Below are 18,638 nucleotides of genomic sequence, written 5' to 3' on the forward strand. Positions count from 1 at the left end.
AGTCGTGACTCAAGAAGACACTCTGTAAACCATTTTTTCTATTTCGCGCTAAAGCCCCTCTCTTCTGTCTCACACTTAAGCCCTTCGTGCATGCTAGCATTGAAGCTATTATCCAAGAAGGTACCCTATGCAAACCCACTATTCTTTCTCACAGTGAAGGCCCCTCTTGCACGCAAGCACTTTTTCTCATTGTCGGAACCAACTCTATCCTTTCCGTCTAGAACACTCATTTCAGAAAAATCGAAAGTCAAAACCTCTCTCCACAAAAAAAGAAAAAGAAAAAGATAATTAATGTAGCTATTTTTTTTGTGAGAAAAAATACAGAGAAACAAATAATAAAAAATTTGTAATTTTCAAAATTAATAGAAAACATTACCTTGTTTAGTATGGAGTTTTCAATAATTAATTTTTAAAATTTGGTGATAAAATTTATTTTCGTTTTAGAACATAACCCAAACTTGACCAAATATTACTTTTGTCGTTTCTTTTAATTGTTCTCAAAACTATAGGAGACGAAAAAATAAATTCGTCAGAAAAAAGAGGCGCCAATTTTTTTTCTTGTTGGCGCCAATTATTTTAGCTCATTGGAGACGAACATTTTTGTCGCAAAATTTTAAAGTATTTTGCGACAAAAGGAATTCGTCACCAACAAATTCCAAACTTATTAGACGATGTCGTTTCATTTTCTTATTTATTTGGTGACAAATATATTTTTTGTCTGGGAAGGATAAGTTATGGGAGACGAAAATATTTTGTCACCAATAAACCCTTTATGCTCGTTTTTTCTTTCTGTTAATTAGGCGACAAATATATTTTTGTCTCGGAAGGATATGTTTTGGGAGACGAAAATATTTCGTCACTAATAAATTCTCCATGTGTCGTGTTGCATTTTGATTGATTGTGCGACGAATATATTTTCGTCTCATAACGTTAAGTTGAAGGAGACGAAAATATTTCATCACCAACAAATTCTCCATCCCCACACAATGTTGTTTTTGTATTTTTGTTGATTAGGCAATGAACATATGAGTTTGAAACGAAAATATTTTGTCACTAATTATTTCTCTTTATTAAAATGCCGTCAGAAACTAAGAGACACTCTTCCTTAATCACTTACTTTCACACACACAAATACTAAAGTCGTGACCCGAAAAGACACCCTCTACAAATCCTCATTTCTCTCGCACACTTGAGTCTCCTCTCTTACAAGTATTGAAGCTGTGACTCCAGAAAACAATCTTTATAAACCATCTTTTCTATTTTGCACTGAAGTTCCTCTATTCTCTCTCACAATTAAGCCATTTGTGCATGCAAACATTATTATCCAAGAAGACATTTTGTGTAAAGCTCCTATTCTTTCTCACAATAAACCCCTCTCCACAAAAAGAAAATAATAATAATAATAATAATAATAATAATAATAATAATAATAATAATTAAACAAGGAAACAAAATACAAGAAATCTAGGCTATTATTGTGACAAAATTTGGTGACGAAATTTTTTTTGTCTTAAAATTTAACCCAAAGATGACAAAATATTGATTTTGTCGTTTGTTTTAATTTTTCTCAAACGTATAGGAGACGAAAAAGAATTTCGTCTGCAAAATTCAGGTGCCAATTTCATTTGCATTGGCTCGAATTATTTTAGCTCATTGGAGATGAACATTTTTGTCACAAAAAATATGACGAACGTAATTTGTCACCAATAAATTCCCTACCTATTAAACAATGTCGTTGCATATTTCCATTTATTAGGCGACAAATATATTTTTGTCTGGGAATGATAAGTTATGGAAGACAAAAATATTTCATCACCAATAAACACTCCATCATGCAAACGATGTCGTTTCATCTTTCTATTAAATGGGCAACAAATATATTTTTATCTTTGAAGAATAAGTTGTGGGAGATAAAAATATTTCGTCACTAATAAATTCTGATTGATTGCGCGATGAATATATTTTTCGTCTCATAAGGTTATGTTGTGGAAGACAAAAATATTTCGTCACCAATAATAAATTCTCTGTTCTTGTATTTAAGGAGACAAAAATATTTCGTCACCAATAATCTCTTTCTCTCTTTGTCTCTCTCTCACTTATCACTCTTCTTTATCTCTTTCTCTCTCTGTGTCTGTCTCTCGCTCTTCTCTCTCTCTTTCTCTCTATGTGTTTGTCTGTCTATTTGTCTCTCTCCCCCATTGTGTTCACCTTGCTCACTCTCTACCATCACTATTCTATCTCCTCTACCACTACCACAACTTCACCACTTATCTCTTTCACCATCACTTAACATAAAAAAAAAGGGTCGTAAAAAAATATTTTTCATTGGCCACAAAAAATTAACTTTATTTTAATGGAAAATATTATCCCTACTTTTACCAAATAAAAAAATAATAATAATTTTGTATTCATTAAAATAAATATGAAACAAATAAATTTTTAACCTTACTAAATGAAAAAACAAAAACAAAAATTTATTAACTATAAAAAAATTATTTTAATAAAAAATTATTTTTTTATAACAATGACATTCTCCGTTGCAAAAAAAAAAAAGAGTCGTTTTATTATTTAAATATTCATTTATAATGAAAATCAGAAAAAAAAAAAATCAAAAAAATTTCCATTCCCCCCTTCCCTTCCTTCCTTTTCCATTCCCGCTCGGGTTCCCCCCAACCCAAATCCAAAACCCCAACGGTGCTAGGGACCCCCAGCACCCCCAGTTTTTTTTCATTGGTCCAGAATTTTTTTTTTTTTTTTTTCTTTCTTTCCAATCACCCACAGCCACGTGGGCTGGGGGTCACTGGGGGTCTGGCGGGACTGGGGGTCTGCCGCATTAATCTCCAAAACCCCCAATCTCAAAAATCCCTAATCTCTCCCCCCCCATTCTTTTGCATTCCAGCCCCCCACCCCAAACCCAAATCCAAAATCCCCAATCTCAAAATCCCTAATCTCTTCTTACATCTCTCTCTCTCTCTCTTGCTCTCTCTCTCTCTCTCAATTTGTTTCAGATGATGAAGACATTTACGACGGCCTTCAAGACGAGCCATGGGAGGAACGAACTCTCCACCTCCTTTACAACTCCAAGATCTCTCTCTCTCTGGTGGCAGTTGATGCTCTTTCTCGTGTTGATGGTTTGGATAATCTTGGTAAACAGGTGAGTATATGAGATAGTACTTGTATTTTACGTAGCTGGTGACAAGTTTACTGATTTTCTGGAGTTTTTAATATAATGATATGCTTTTGTTAATAAGTTGATAGAATTTTTTATCTTTAAAGTTAGCTGTTTTTATCGACTATTTAGTGGTTCGGGATGTGTTTATAGTTTTGGCAGTAATATTTAATTTAATAATTACTTATTGTGCTTTTTGTCCATTCACTTCTTTGAATGTACATATGTATATTGTGCTTGAGTCAGAAAATCCATTGAGTGATAGGGAAGGAATGGATATCTTTACGTTTCTGCGGTGAGAGAAAGGTTAGCCTACCGTTTTTAGCTCTTTGCCTTCGGATGGAAAAGGGAGCCAATTGTGAGCTATTTTTGTTTCACTGCTATTAGTGAAGGTTACTCTGGAAATGTGTGCTTTAGTCTAGACAGATGCATTGAATTTCTTGCAGACATTTCTGCATACTAAAACAGTTTTGGTCTCCATTTTTTATTTATTTGTTATAAATTTATATGTTGAATGCCCAGCTCATAGGTTTGCATTAGATCAATGGAATGGTCATCACCAATTAAGTCTGTAGGCTTTTTTTCTTTTTTCTCAGCTGTTAACTTGTAATATGTTTTTTGTGTCTCATTTGTTCACCATTAGAGATATCCCCTGCTTGTAAGTTTGCCTTATCTACTATGTTGAGTAGCTCAGCACACTGACACTCATTGATGGCCATTGTTGATATCATCTTATATTTTCTTGTTATCCAAGCATTTCTAGGTATTCATGCTTAAGTATATCATTGGAATGGTAGAGGTCATTGATCAGTTGGTGTGTTTCATTAGCTATAGTATGTGTTTTGACTTTTGCTGATTGTCCCGTGATTTTTCCTCCTTTTTGTTCGTCAAATTTATTGTTGTTCTGCTTGTGGTTTTTTGTATTGTTGCTTTGCTGATAGTTCTCCTCCCCACCATACCTTTTCTTACTGCAGCTTGTTTTTGTAATTTTCACTGGAGAGTCCTGGGGTTACCTTGGTAGTCGAAGATTTCTACTTGAACTTGATCAGCATTCGGATTCTGTTAATGGGCTTAACCACACATTGATTGATACGGTATCTTCTTATCTTGGCTGAGTGCAACTCATAGCATAATTTCAAAGGTTTGTTGTATGTGGCATCGTAATTTAAAATGAAGTTGGACTTCTAAAATTGTTGTCAGACAATCTTGGAGTTGATCTGACTGTGGGGTTGGTTCAGTAATTTGCTATGGACTAGAGGTTACCATATCCTCAATCCAACATCAAATTTCACAGGTATTTATTTATTTGGAAGCTACATTTTAGTTGTTGTTTTCCTCATTGTTACTATAAAAGCTGTCTTGATTTTATGTTTATGCATAATATAGGCAAATGTTGCAAGTGTTGTATCATGTGAGCCATAGCCCCCGTGATATCAATGTTGTGTTCTATAAGTGAAAGTTCTGATATGTGTTTCTCATGCAATTGGACTGGTGCACTAGTGTGGCATCCTAAATCTTTAACAATCTTATTCAGTGTGCATCAAATAATTAGTTTCATTAATCATTGGTCTTGTGGTGGCGTTCAATTTTTAAAGGGCCTCTGGTTTGGATTTCTGCTGTCAACTGACCATTACATTGTGACAGCATTTCTATTTTGGAGTTTATGGTTGGCTTGGATTGCTTTGCATTTGTTGATGGTTTTCAGTATGGATTATTTTAAGAAAATATAATTTTAGTAATTGTTACAAGGTTTTTTAAATTTGAAATTTTGAGCAGAGCCCCGATATTTCTACACTATTCAGAGAGATGAGAGGAGAGACATCACTCAATAGAATTGTACAACTTTGAGAGCAGTACTCTATATCTCTTTCACTTGACACTCTTGAAGTTCTCCAAACTCTCACCAATTACTTTATATTTATTTACTTAGTCATGCAGAGCTAACAATTTAGAAATTACTTACTTAGATCACATAGACAAGCTAGTTACATCAATGGACCATTTTGAAAATCCTAATACCGATTGCATGAGAAGAATACAGACTTCAGCACAACTCTGTACACAATATTGCATGGAAACAAATGCAGAATACTATAACAGAAGAAATCAATTCTGGACATTAATTCCACTCTAATTTAAGTACTGAACTAAGATTGATCTTCTAGGGATTAACTAGTTTACAGTAAATTTAGAGTTATGGCCTTAAAGGCATGACTAAATAGATTCAGAAACATAAGCATCCACAATAGATTCACATTTTATGTTCAATCTAAGAACTGGAACATATAGATAATTCTGATTATTCAAACATTTAAAAAAGCAATATCAATAATAGAATTAACCAAAAAAATTAAGATTACCCTTCATAACTACATAATAATTGATTCAACACTACCAAGAACCAAACTTTATATAGTAACAGATAGCATCAACAAGCTATAATGCATACATAGACAGATAAGTTAGTACCAGCTGTGCATGCTCCATTGACTATGGCAGCTCTGTTTTATTTCCCTATTTCTTGGTGGCTGCTGTTGGTATCTTACAAACGTTGAGGGGTGCTAACAAATGATTGGGTAAGCCTCGTGGTGTCAATCTAGTTGGGATAATGTTGGCTTACATTGATGCTCTTTACACTCCTCCCCTTTTAGTGATGTAGTAACATATGTTATATATGATTTTCTCATCAATAAAGTTCTTTTTTACCTCAATATTGAGGTATGAATGATTGGAGATATGCTCTATTCGTTTTATTTGGGTAAAATTCAATGCTTTGAATTTCTTTCCTTTTTCTTTTCCTTTTCTCTCCTCTCTAGAAAGAGCCTTGGAAGTTTATTTATTCCTTTTCCTCTACTTAATTTGCAACACAGCATTGAAAATTATTTGAAGTTTTAAAGTGATTTATTGTGATACAAGGGAATTAAACTTGATACGTTAACGGCAGGTATACCCTTAATATATGGGATGTTAGGGGCCAAAGGACAATCAGGTCCTACTAGAGGAACCACTTTGAGCAAACTGATGGCTTGGTATGGGTTGTTGATAGTTCTGATCTCAGAAGACTAGATGACTGCAAATTCGAACTTCACAATCTCTTGAAGGAAGAGGTATCTCTAATTTTTCTCATTCCTACATCTAAGCTTTTTACTCTGTCTCCTTCTTTGTTGATTATAAAAGATGAATATGTTTATTGAGATATAGGATTAAAGCAAACACTTGTAATACTATAGCAAATTTGGATTAGGGTGTTTGTTGTCTAATTCTAAGTTCTCTTTTATTAGCCCACAACTTGTTCTAGTTGCAATTAACATTTTGTTTTGTCTAATAGCATGATTCATATACCATGAGTCAATCTAAATAAGGGCTAATTATTTACTTTGATTTTATATTATATTTTTATCATGCTAGGGAATGGAATGGTTCTGTATCCTTTAAAGAATCTTATTGTTTAAGTACTGGACTGCATTCTTATTCTTATCACTGAATTTTCTGCTAGTTCATGTGTCTTTAACATTGTAATACTTGAAACAATTTTTTTGTAAATTACAACCTTTTTTTCTTTTATTATTTAGTTTATAGACCCCTTACATGAAGACAATCTCCACCTTGTCCTTCATTTGAGAATTACAGTATATCAAAGAAGTTTAGCATAGTGATAAATATGTCTTTTTAACATCCATCACTTTTGTTTATTGTAATTAATCTTTAATTTCTAAGTTCTTTACAAAACTTCTTCCTGAATTTTGTTGGCAACTCTTACCTTCCCAACTTCTCCTGGTACTCTTGGGATTGGTTGGAAAATTTGATTTTTTTTTCACTTATTGGGTCCAGCTTTTGTCACTGTGTTAGAACTGTCTGTGTCTCCCTGCTGTGACATCTTTGATAAAAAATATTTGAAGTAAATGGATGGGAGGCCTCTGTCTTGGAAAGCAATCTTTTCTTAGTTTTTCCTTCTTGAGGGTTGAAGATGGTTGTGGATAATAATAGCCAAAGCCAAGTCACCACTACCTGGCTGTTGGCTTGGAAAAAAAAAAAAGGATTACTACAACATTTAAGTCTCTTTATTACATTGTAAATAAAGGTCAGTAACTTTCCTTTTAGGAAAAGGTAATCATATTCTTATTAAAGGATCTTGGATTCTAAAATGTTTTGACTCGTAATGCTTGTGTGGAGGTCCTAGATAGTAGAAAAAAGATGTCATAATTTGATTTTTGAATGCTCTATTATGAAAATGTCTCTTCCGTTCTGTTGTTTCAGTTTGGCTATTAAAGCTTAAGAAGGTAGATATATGCATGTTCATGTTAGTTTCAAGCAAATACTGATACATTTTTTGTGTAATGTAGAGAATCCATATATTGGAAGCACTAGAGGCCTTTAGTGATATGGGAATGACTGGTAACTTCAAGAATTGTGTTCTTAGATTCAACAAAAAAAGGGTGTACATAAATGTTGAATTTCCTCTAATCACATTATTAAGTCAATAAAACATTACAAACTGCATTAAATTCATGGATAACAATTTTCTCAACGAAAACAAAAATAGAAAAACATAACAAACCTATAAAGAAAAGGGTAGGCACTATTACTCCATTGTGGCATTTTGTTAAATACCTAGCATACATAATGATTCCTTATTGCTATTCACAATTAAAGGCGTGAGATTTCACTTCACTAATTATATTGGTTAAAATATGAATGTCATAGATGATCAAATATATCTGTGTGTGTGTGTGTGTGTGTGTGTGTGTGTGTGTGTGTGTGTGTGTGTGTGTGTGTGAATATCATAATCAAAATTATTTTCTCAAATCAAAATCATTCAAGATGTTCATGAAATCCTTTAAAATAGAGAAATTTTGGAGATATTAGAAGCAATATGAATGGAATGGCAAGTACCCAAACTTGTCCGGAGACGGTGAAAGCAGAAAAAGAGAAATTGAGAGACTAGAAGAAAGAGAGAGAGGCAAAGAGAGAAACCGAGAGACTAGAAGAACGAGGGAGGCAGAGAAAGAGAAACAGAGAGAGTAGACTGACCTTGAAATCACATTGGTGTGTAGCTTGACGTCGTCGATACACCGGTGGAGGATGAATGAAGGCTCAATGATACTTCGTGAAAGAAGTGTTGATGGACTAGGGCACAAAGTTGTAATCAAGGAGTTGAACGGTTTTTTTGGGACTGATTCTGATATGTATTCACCAAATAATAATAATAATAATAATTCTGATAAGCGCGAAATGAGAATTTGTTTGGCGCCTTTATTTTGTTTGGCTTATTGTAGCGGTTGTGTTCAAACCGTCACTACAAAAAAATATATGGCAGCACTTTAAGGAAAAAATGTGGCTAAAAGTTTTATTTGTAATGGTGGTCAACAACTGTCACAATAGCCCATTTATAGTAACATTTTTCGGGCCGCTGCAATAAAAAACACTGGTAAAAGTTGATTTTCTTGTAGTGAAAGCATTGAGGTAGAAGATCAACAGAGAGCTATTAATTTGGATAAATTGTAGCAACTTCATATTCTTTTGCTTGTAACTTAGATAAAATTTGATTAGAATAGGGAGAGATTTCAAAAAAACTAGAAAGAACACAATCAATTTGCTGTGAAATTCCATGTATTCTTTTTTCCTTATCCTCTAAGCATGTAAGTGAAACATAATAAAAACCAAATAAGTGGCAAAATGAGAAAGGGAAACTATTAAACATGGATTGGAAGGCTCACATAATAGGAGATTAATTTATGATTCCTTAAAATGCATCTTTCACATTATAGAATAAAGAACTAAGATTTCAGTTTCTATGATTGTATTTTCTGTTTGTTCTTGAGTTTGGTCTGAAGTTTCATGATAATGGTAAGCAACTAGCTGAGTAACTAATACAGGGTATTAAGACAGAACTTTAGATTTGATATAGTTGTGGAAGAAAGAAAGGGATATGAGTTTGGTATCAGTAATTGTTCCATATCTTGTGAAATGTAAATGGATTTTTTCACGATCTATCTTGCCCATGCTTATATGCCCCCTAATTGTGAACGGTGTAAATTACTCGTTTTTTTTTTCACCCAGAAAAATCATCTTATAATGAAATCTCAACAAGTCCTCTAATCTATATTTCAAAGAATTGAATGAAACTAGTGAATAATTTGAAACATCTTTTAAGTTGAAATGATATATAGGAAAAGGATAGATATGAACAATGCAATTCTTTATTATCAAGCATTAAATTTGTTTTACTAGTGATACATTTCATTGTTATATTGGTTCATTCTTCCTTACAGGAACAATCAAAAGCTAACATATTTGTCTTACTAATGATACATTTCATTATTATATTGGTTATTCTTTCTTATAGGAGCAATCAAAGGGTAACATCGCGAACAGAGAAAGGATGTATACAAAACACAGGTGTGGTTCTAGGTCAATCCCTGTTAGAGTAGAAAAATTGGTACGTATCCTTGCACTTTAAGAATTAAATGGACCAATATAAGTTGTAACGCCCTCAAAATAATAACTTTAAACCCATTAAATAAGACATGCATTGATATTCAAAAGCTTCACATTCTTTCATTTATCAGAGTTTCATTACAAAAAGTATTACATGTTAACAACAAAAGCTAATGCCCTATGGGCTTACAGCTTTCCAAGTTAACACTTGGTTACAACAAAAGAGTACTAACTCAAACACGTTAAGCCCTTGGCTTGAATTTACATGTAATACATCAAAAGTAAAACAACAAAAAGTCCGCCTCTGGCCTCCCAAGCTACGTCCTTGGAGGTGGCATGCTACCTGTACCTGAAAATGATATTCCCATATAGGGTGAGCCACAGCCCAGTAGAAATACACTAAACCAACCATGAACAATGACTAAAAGATTAGCAACTGATAGATGGTCAACACTGACACTTCCATTTACATCTCCCTACGTTACCATGACAGCCAAGTCTATATTACAATTCACTTTTCATTTTTGTTCAACTTTGAGTTTGAAAACAAGGCTCAGTACTCTGGCCAGAACGTTTGATGAGATTATAGTTCATCACTAGAACACTTTCGAAATCCAAGGTGGATACACATTATGGTGTTGTATCAATAACACATAAACTACTCCCATACTTCGCAAACAATGATGATATACATTTTAGTGCTATATCAAATCAAACAAACTTTTCAATAGATAAGCATATGAGCTATATCACTACTACAACAGATAAGCATATGAGCTGTATCAACACTTCAACCGATAAGCATATGAGCTATATCAACATTCCAACAACCGGTTTAGAGGTACATCCCCCATCTTCCCCTAAACCATTAACCGGTTTAGAGGTACATCCCCCATCTTCCCCTAAACCGTGGAGTACATCCCCTATCTCCTCCCATACACAAGTAATGCATATAAACACGGAATCACATATACAATCAATCAATACATAAAATTAATGTATTCTGTCAACCGACATGCTCTATGACACATCCAATTGATTAGTTTTAGTTTGTCTAATCATCAAGCATTGTCTACAACAATCAACACTACCCTCCACCGGTAGCCCAAAGCAATTATTTCTAAGCAGGAAATAAATGCACAATGGATATTCAATCGACATTTCAATTCGGTGAGTGATAAATAATTCAACTACACCCTTTAACCCCATGCACTCCCAATCTCAACAATTCCATTTCATTTCCTCATTTCCCACAATTAATTATCTCAATTAATTAAACAATGTAATTAGGTCATTTTCCATAATTACCATTACCACACTTAGGTCCCATTTTCATCAATGATTCAACATTTATTCCATTTCTCTATACCAAACATGCATCTAGGTTTATTACAAATAAAACCCCAACTTTTGTAAAATAACACAAAAGGCCCAAACTTTCACAAAATTACCAAACCAACCCCAACCTCTCAAATTACCAAAATTTAAAGACAAAATCCATAGAGAGGAGTAGGATATCCCTACCTCAAATTCAGAGCTCCAAGGGAGAAGATGAGTAAAACTCAGAAGTGCTCCAAATCCCAAATTTCTCAGATCTCAACAAAGCCCTCGACGATCAACACACTTCTTACAAAGGCCCAAGGTGAGGAAAACACTCTAGGTAGATCAATCCTAAGAGAGAAGTTCGGTTTTAGAGTGAGGTGCTCTCCAATGGAGGTTTTGAAAAAGTAAGAGAGAGAAAGGAAATCAAAAAGTGATCAAAAAGGTGGTTTCACGAACTGATATAAAAGCAGGTCCGCTCGAGCGTACAACACCCCGCTCGAGCGTACAGACACAGGTTCACGCTCGAGCGTCCAAAGATCCGCTCGAGCGCCGGGTGCACTCTCCCAGAATTTTCTGCAGACGACCAAAATGCTGAGAGAAGGAAATTCACGCTCGAGCGTCCAAACTGCCGCTCGAGCGGAGAGGCAACAACAAAATCCCGCTCGAGCGTCAAATCTCCGCTCGAGCGGAGAGACCAAAACCTGGGCAAAATTTCTAAGTTTTAAAACACGACCCACTTATTCCCAACCTGCCCAACACAACCCAAAATTCTAATTAAAAGAGTAAGGGATAGAAATGAGGATAAGATAACAACGAATCTACGGAACCGAGTCCGGATTATAGTTAAACAACAACAGGAAATATCGGGACCGCTATAACCTCCCCCCCTTAAAGAATTTCGTCCCCGAAATTAAGGGTACGCCAAAACACAAGGCCAACTGATAACAGAGCATTCAACAATCGAGCCCCAAGGAAAGAAATTACTTTCACAACAAACCTCCGACTTACTCTTAGCAAGGAAGATACTAACCAAGGAAACACATTCTAAACAACCACACCTTAGGTACGCAAGCCTCAACAAACCAAACCTCCCCCGAAACAATTCACCAACAACCGGCTAGCATTCCAAGCTAAGTCACTACTCAACAACACGACCAAAGCAAATCTTTAGAGTAGATAATAAGAAAACATTTTCTTGTTCAAGAGGCATTTCCCAAAGATGTTTAAATTTTCAACGTTAACGTTCCGGAATAAATCTTGCATGTTCCGTACGAAAACTCAAAAGCTTTGCAAACATTTTTCACAAATACGGTGTTACCCAAAACGCAGAGTCATCCACAGTTTATTTGCCAAAAGATTAATCTGGAATTCTTTAAAATTCTTGAATTAAATCAACTTTCCAACAACGCATTTATATGGTCCAAACACTGGAAAAATTTTGTTTTCCATTTCTTTCCAAAACAGCACTATCCACAACCATCACTCATACAGTGATGCCACAACCGACACAGAACATAACATTTCTATAATGATAGTTAATAGAAATAACAACAGTACTATCAACACATAAGGTATAAGAAATTCATGGTTTTGCAATTTTATCCCGCCTCCCTTTACTTAACCACTTTATAATCATAAACACGGCTCAGAAATACACAAATGATACACATTATAGTGTTGTATCAACATCAAACTAAACACCATACATTCATAATGTATAAAAAGCCAATCATTCACAATGATCAATCAATACATATATTAGATGTATTATTCCAACCGTCAGACTCAACGACAAAACATGTTCGATTAATTTCAGTTTTCCTTAATCAACATACGTAGTCTACAACGAACGAGACTAAACTCAAGGTGACCAATGCCACCCCAACACCCGATACTGACAAGCTGACTAGTCAACTCAATAAACTCTACACTCAGTAATCCACACACAACAATGGATAACCAATCACAATATGAACACTACCCCTATACAACCAAGGGGGGTCATCACGGACTCACTGTCTAGCAAGGCCCAACACACAAACCAGCATACAGGTACCATTCCCACTAACTCGAGATACAAATCTCACGTTCCCTCGAACATTCTCATATAGTCCTGCCAACACCGCGCAACTCTCGAAACCATCCCATCTAACACATTCAACCGTACTAGGCAAAACCTCCTTATTTTGCAAGCCCCCTTACTCCTACACCGAATCCTCCAATAACTCATAGGATCCACTCGTTACTCTATACCTTACTTATCACTCATCTCGAGAGTACCATCAAGAGGCCCGGCCTCCGTGCTAAACCACTAGTCCACACTACCGCTAGGCAACCATCATGAACCAAACCCCGACACCGTCACAAGTCGCCGATAGGGCTTCCAAAGATTCACTCATCTAACTTTCCAGAGGGGTAAAAGTCCTCGCCTCCCTCGTCATTAACCCACATCTTCATCCGCAAACACCATACCACTGTGACTCCACCCACGGGTCACACTCTAACCATGGGCTATATACCCAATTAACGCTTCTGATAATATCCTCTGACTTGACCAGTGCTAAGGTACGAACTTATCACATTCAATCCAAATAAAGAAATTTGAAAACTTAGGGAGACATCCATTATACTACAGCCCGAGGTATAGTACCAGCTACTCACAACACATCGCTTCCGATACAACAATTACAACCTTATATAGGGACTGACATCCCTTCACTTGAAACGGCCAATCAGTACACCTGCAATCTTGACAACGTTACTTACTACGAAGGTACGAGTCCAACCTTGACAAAATTATGTGCCATGCCCCCGTAGGACACCATATTAAATACGTGTTACATCTAGTATTAATCGTACACTTCACATCCTCTCAAGTTCACCCGACAGTAGATCAAAAGCTATACCACGCACAAAACTTTAAATGGGTAGTACTCATGTAATTCCACACACTCGGCAAGTAAAACAGTTCTCGCTCCAATATTACCTTGGCTAGGACACGTACCCCTCGGTGGTTCTTCCAAATTTTGAAAACATGGCTCTCTAGCCCTCATCCTTCCCAAATCAAGTCACAAGCATAAAAAAAAAATTTTTTTTTTTTTATATAGGAACTTTATACATTAATAAAATTTTAGAGCTACGACATGCTCCAATTCACCCACTCTAGGGAAATTAACAAACAAAGCATATATGTATATATATATAGATAAACAAACAGCTTAGATGTTTCAACCTTCCCAAAACACATTGGTTACACAACGGAATCCAATGATCACAAAACAATAATCCACTGATTACAAAACGGATTAGTCAAAACAAAACCATCCCATCAGTATTACTACTACTACCGTCCCTTGTTGGACTGCCAAAGTTGGTCATCCCCGAACATAAGGCAACCTACGAGCTTACAAGTCACGGACAAGAACCACTGGTATGCCCCCTCTGCCCACACCTGGAACAACTACAAACTTCCCTAGCTGGGGCTTGGGAACTTGACTCTACTGAGGCCCTCGCAATCTGGCCTGCTAGTCCCCCAAAACGATACTGTTCCTGTCCAGTCGAAAGAAACTGAGCCTGGTTAGGTTGCAAAACCCCTAAAGAAGCTCCCGGTTGAGTACAAGAACGTCGAATATGACCCGGCTGATTACACACCCAACAAGTAGGCGGTGCCTGAGCACGAGATTGGTTCAGAATCTGGGCTGATGAAGACCCCAACAACTGCCTCCCCACTGAGCATTTAATCGGTCCAAAACCCGACTGGTTGGATGATCCTGGTGGTACAACTACTGGTTGAACTGCTAACCCCACCCCTTTCTTCTGTGGGCAAACCGAAACCCTGTGGCCCAGCAGACCGCATCTGAAACAAATGATGCCCCTCTGCTTACTTTCCCCCGAACCCAAATCTGACACTGGAAGGGCAGTTCTAGCCCGTCCTCCCTGTTGCGAGTTTAAAACCCTCTGCCTCTTAAAAGGCCTACCAACACCCTGAGTCACAGGAGTCGCCGAGATGGCTTCCTCCCCACTCTGCCCCATTGCTAGCACTGCAGCCTCTACATGGGCGGCCGCCTCAACAAGCGTCCTATATCTTTTATGCCAAGACCCCGCTATCCTTACACGGATGTCGTCACGCAGCTTACTCTCAAACTCAAAACAACGTAAGTCCTCTGTCTCCACCAATTCTGGAGCAAACCTCGACAGATTAGCAAACCATCTTTCGAACCGCACCAAAGGTGTAGTACCTTGGCGTAATTCCACAAATTGTTTCCGCAGCTCTTCCCGAGCGGAAGGAGGGAAATCGCAACTTCCTCGCCTAGGCATCCTAGTAAAAGTAACGGAGACACGTTAGCACACTCATACATGTGCCGAAGCTAAACACTTACATCCTAACACATGGACAACTGTAATTCACTCCACATAAGCACATAAACATGTAAGCACTTACGAATTTCATTTCCAGATAATGATAGTCCCGAGGCGTTACTAGAGTTCCGATCAGAAACAGCATTGATCAAGTGCCTTTCCAACTGGACTCCCAGAAACCCAAGGATCCAATCAACATCCAAGAAACTACATTCCATACCCAAATAGTCACATAAACATGTTATCACAAAAGTATGTAACATTACGTCTAAGTCTCTAACAAGCGAGAGAAACCCATTGTGATACTAATCACTTCCCACGTACCCAAGGTATTCGAACCAGGTACGCTCTGATACCAAGTTGTAACGCCCTCAAAATAATAACTTTAAACCCATTAAATAAGACATGCATTGATATTCAAAAGCTTCACATTCTTTCATTTATCAGAGTTTCATTACAAAAAGTATTACATGTTAACAACAAAAGCAAATGCCCTATGGGCTTACAGCTTTCCAAGTTAACACTTGGTTACAACAAAAGAGTACTAACTCAAACACGTTAAGCCCTTGGCTTGAATTTACATGTAATACATCAAAAGTAAAACAACAAAAAGTCCGCCTCTGGCCTCCCAAGCTACGTCCTTGGAGGTGGCATGCTACCTGTACCTGAAAATGATATTCCCATATAGGGTGAGCCACAGCCCAGTAGAAATACACTAAACCAACCATGAACAATGACTAAAAGATTAGCAACTGATAGATGGTCAACACTGACACTTCCATTTACATCTCCCTACATTACCATGACAACCAAGTCTATATTACAATTCACTTTTCATTTTTGTTCAACTTTGAGTTTGAAAACAAGGCTCAGTACTCTGGCCAGAACGTTTGATGAGATTATAGTTCATCACTAGAACACTTTCGAAATCCAAGGTGGATACACATTATGGTGTTGTATCAATAACACATAAACTACTCCCATACTTCGCAAACAATGATGATATACATTTTAGTGCTATATCAAATCAAACAAACTTTTCAATAGATAAGCATATGAGCTATATCACTACTACAACAGATAAGCATATGAGCTGTATCAACACTTCAACCGATAAGCATATGAGCTATATCAACATTCCAACAACCGGTTTAGAGGTACATCCCCCATCTTCCCCTAAACCATTAACCGGTTTAGAGGTACATCCCCCATCTTCCCCTAAACCGTGGAGTACATCCCCTATCTCCTCCCATACACAAGTAATGCATATAAACACGGAATCACATATACAATCAATCAATACATAAAATTAATGTATTCTGTCAACCGACATGCTCTATGACACATCCAATTGATTAGTTTTAGTTTGTCTAATCATCAAGCATTGTCTACAACAATCAACACTACCCTCCACCGGTAGCCCAAAGCAATTATTTCTAAGCAGGAAATAAATGCACAATGGATATTCAATCGACATTTCAATTCGGTGAGTGATAAATAATTCAACTACACCCTTTAACCCCATGCACTCCCAATCTCAACAATTCCATTTCATTTCCTCATTTCCCACAATTAATTATCTCAATTAATTAAACAATGTAATTAGGTCATTTTCCATAATTACCATTACCACACTTAGGTCCCATTTTCATCAATGATTCAACATTTATTCCATTTCTCTATACCAAACATGCATCTAGGTTTATTACAAATAAAACCCCAACTTTTGTAAAATAACACAAAAGGCCCAAACTTTCACAAAATTACCAAACCAACCCCAACCTCTCAAATTACCAAAATTTAAAGACAAAATCCATAGAGAGGAGTAGGATATCCCTACCTCAAATTCAGAGCTCCAAGGGAGAAGATGAGTAAAACTCAGAAGTGCTCCAAATCCCAAATTTCTCAGATCTCAACAAAGCCCTCGACGATCAACACACTTCTTACAAAGGCCCAAGGTGAGGAAAACACTCTAGGTAGATCAATCCTAAGAGAGAAGTTCGGTTTTAGAGTGAGGTGCTCTCCAATGGAGGTTTTGAAAAAGTAAGAGAGAGAAAGGAAATCAAAAAGTGATCAAAAAGGTGGTTTCACGAACTGATATAAAAGCAGGTCCGCTCGAGCGTACAACACCCCGCTCGAGCGTACAGACACAGGTTCACGCTCGAGCGTCCAAAGATCCGCTCGAGCGCCGGGTGCACTCTCCCAGAATTTTCTGCAGACGACCAAAATGCTGAGAGAAGGAAATTCACGCTCGAGCGTCCAAACTGCCGCTCGAGCGGAGAGGCAACAACAAAATCCCGCTCGAGCGTCAAATCTCCGCTCGAGCGGAGAGACCAAAACCTGGGCAAAATTTCTAAGTTTTAAAACACGACCCACTTATTCCCAACCTGCCCAACACAACCCAAAATTCTAATTAAAAGAGTAAGGGATAGAAATGAGGATAAGATAACAACGAATCTACGGAACCGAGTCCGGATTATAGTTAAACAACAACAGGAAATATCGGGACCGCTATATAAGTTATATGAACTTACGGCACATTAATGGGATGCACCATTTGTGAATTAGCCTTAAAATTAATTTTTTGTTCTCATAATCTCGAAAAAAAAGTCTGTTGGAGGGGTAAATTGTATAATTGATCTAATTGTAAATTAATGAGTTACTAATGTTTTTAATCTTTTGTATAATTAATTAATTACTAAAGCTTTTAATTTATTTTTTTGCAGATTGGATTGGGGTGGCATTTTTGACGTGCAACAATGATCTAATTTTCTTGAATGTTCATTTTTGTTTTATAAGGATACACATATTTTGTGGAGTTGCACTAGTTATTGTTGGATTTTTGGTAAAATTGAACAAGTTATAACTTTTGGATATTTTGTGGATATTTCACTATTTTATTGTATTAGGATGAAATTATTTGTGATAATGAATGGATATTTTCATTTTGTTAATTCGTAAATGTGTTGATAACAGGTTAGGTTAAGTTGTCATGGAATTGTTATATTCAACAGGTTTCAACATGAACAGGGTTATATTTGTTGAACTAAAATTTAGATTTTGATAAAATAGGTATATAATATGGAAAAAAATATTATGAAATTTTTGACAAAATTTTTCATCCCTAAAGAAGGTTCTTTTGTCTCTTATTTCGCTTAGGTGGATGATTAATTTTGTCATGAATTTTTTATTTCGTCACTAAATGCATTTGTCGTGACAAAAAATATTGTCACATTTTGTCACTATTATCCTCAATGTGTGACGAATTTTTTTTGACATTATTTTATCATTTTTAATGATGAATTTGTTTTTGTCTCTATTGGTACCTTCTTTGACAAAAAAATTTCGT

The 18,638-nt window shown here is 36.3% G+C and overlaps 1 long non-coding RNA gene across 2 annotated transcripts; it reads left to right on the forward strand.

Moving 5' to 3' along the window:
• The first annotated feature begins 2,930 nt into the window (after nt 1-2,930).
• On the forward strand, nt 2,931-18,243 carry LOC114258993 (uncharacterized). 2 transcript variants are annotated; one of them, XR_014345910.1, is made up of 7 exons: nt 2,931-3,154; nt 4,144-4,263; nt 4,370-4,463; nt 6,114-6,276; nt 7,513-7,564; nt 9,516-9,568; nt 18,016-18,243. It is a non-coding gene; the product is annotated as an uncharacterized LOC114258993 (long non-coding RNA). The 2 variants fall into 2 exon arrangements; XR_014345909.1 differs by having other exon boundaries at nt 4,144-4,463.
• Nucleotides 18,244-18,638: the final 395 nt, after the last annotated feature.

The sequence above is a fragment of the Camellia sinensis genome, chromosome 12, assembly GCF_055761805.1.
Source record: "Camellia sinensis isolate YWXY chromosome 12, ASM5576180v1, whole genome shotgun sequence".
In the NCBI taxonomy this organism is placed as follows: Eukaryota; Viridiplantae; Streptophyta; class Magnoliopsida; order Ericales; family Theaceae; genus Camellia; species Camellia sinensis.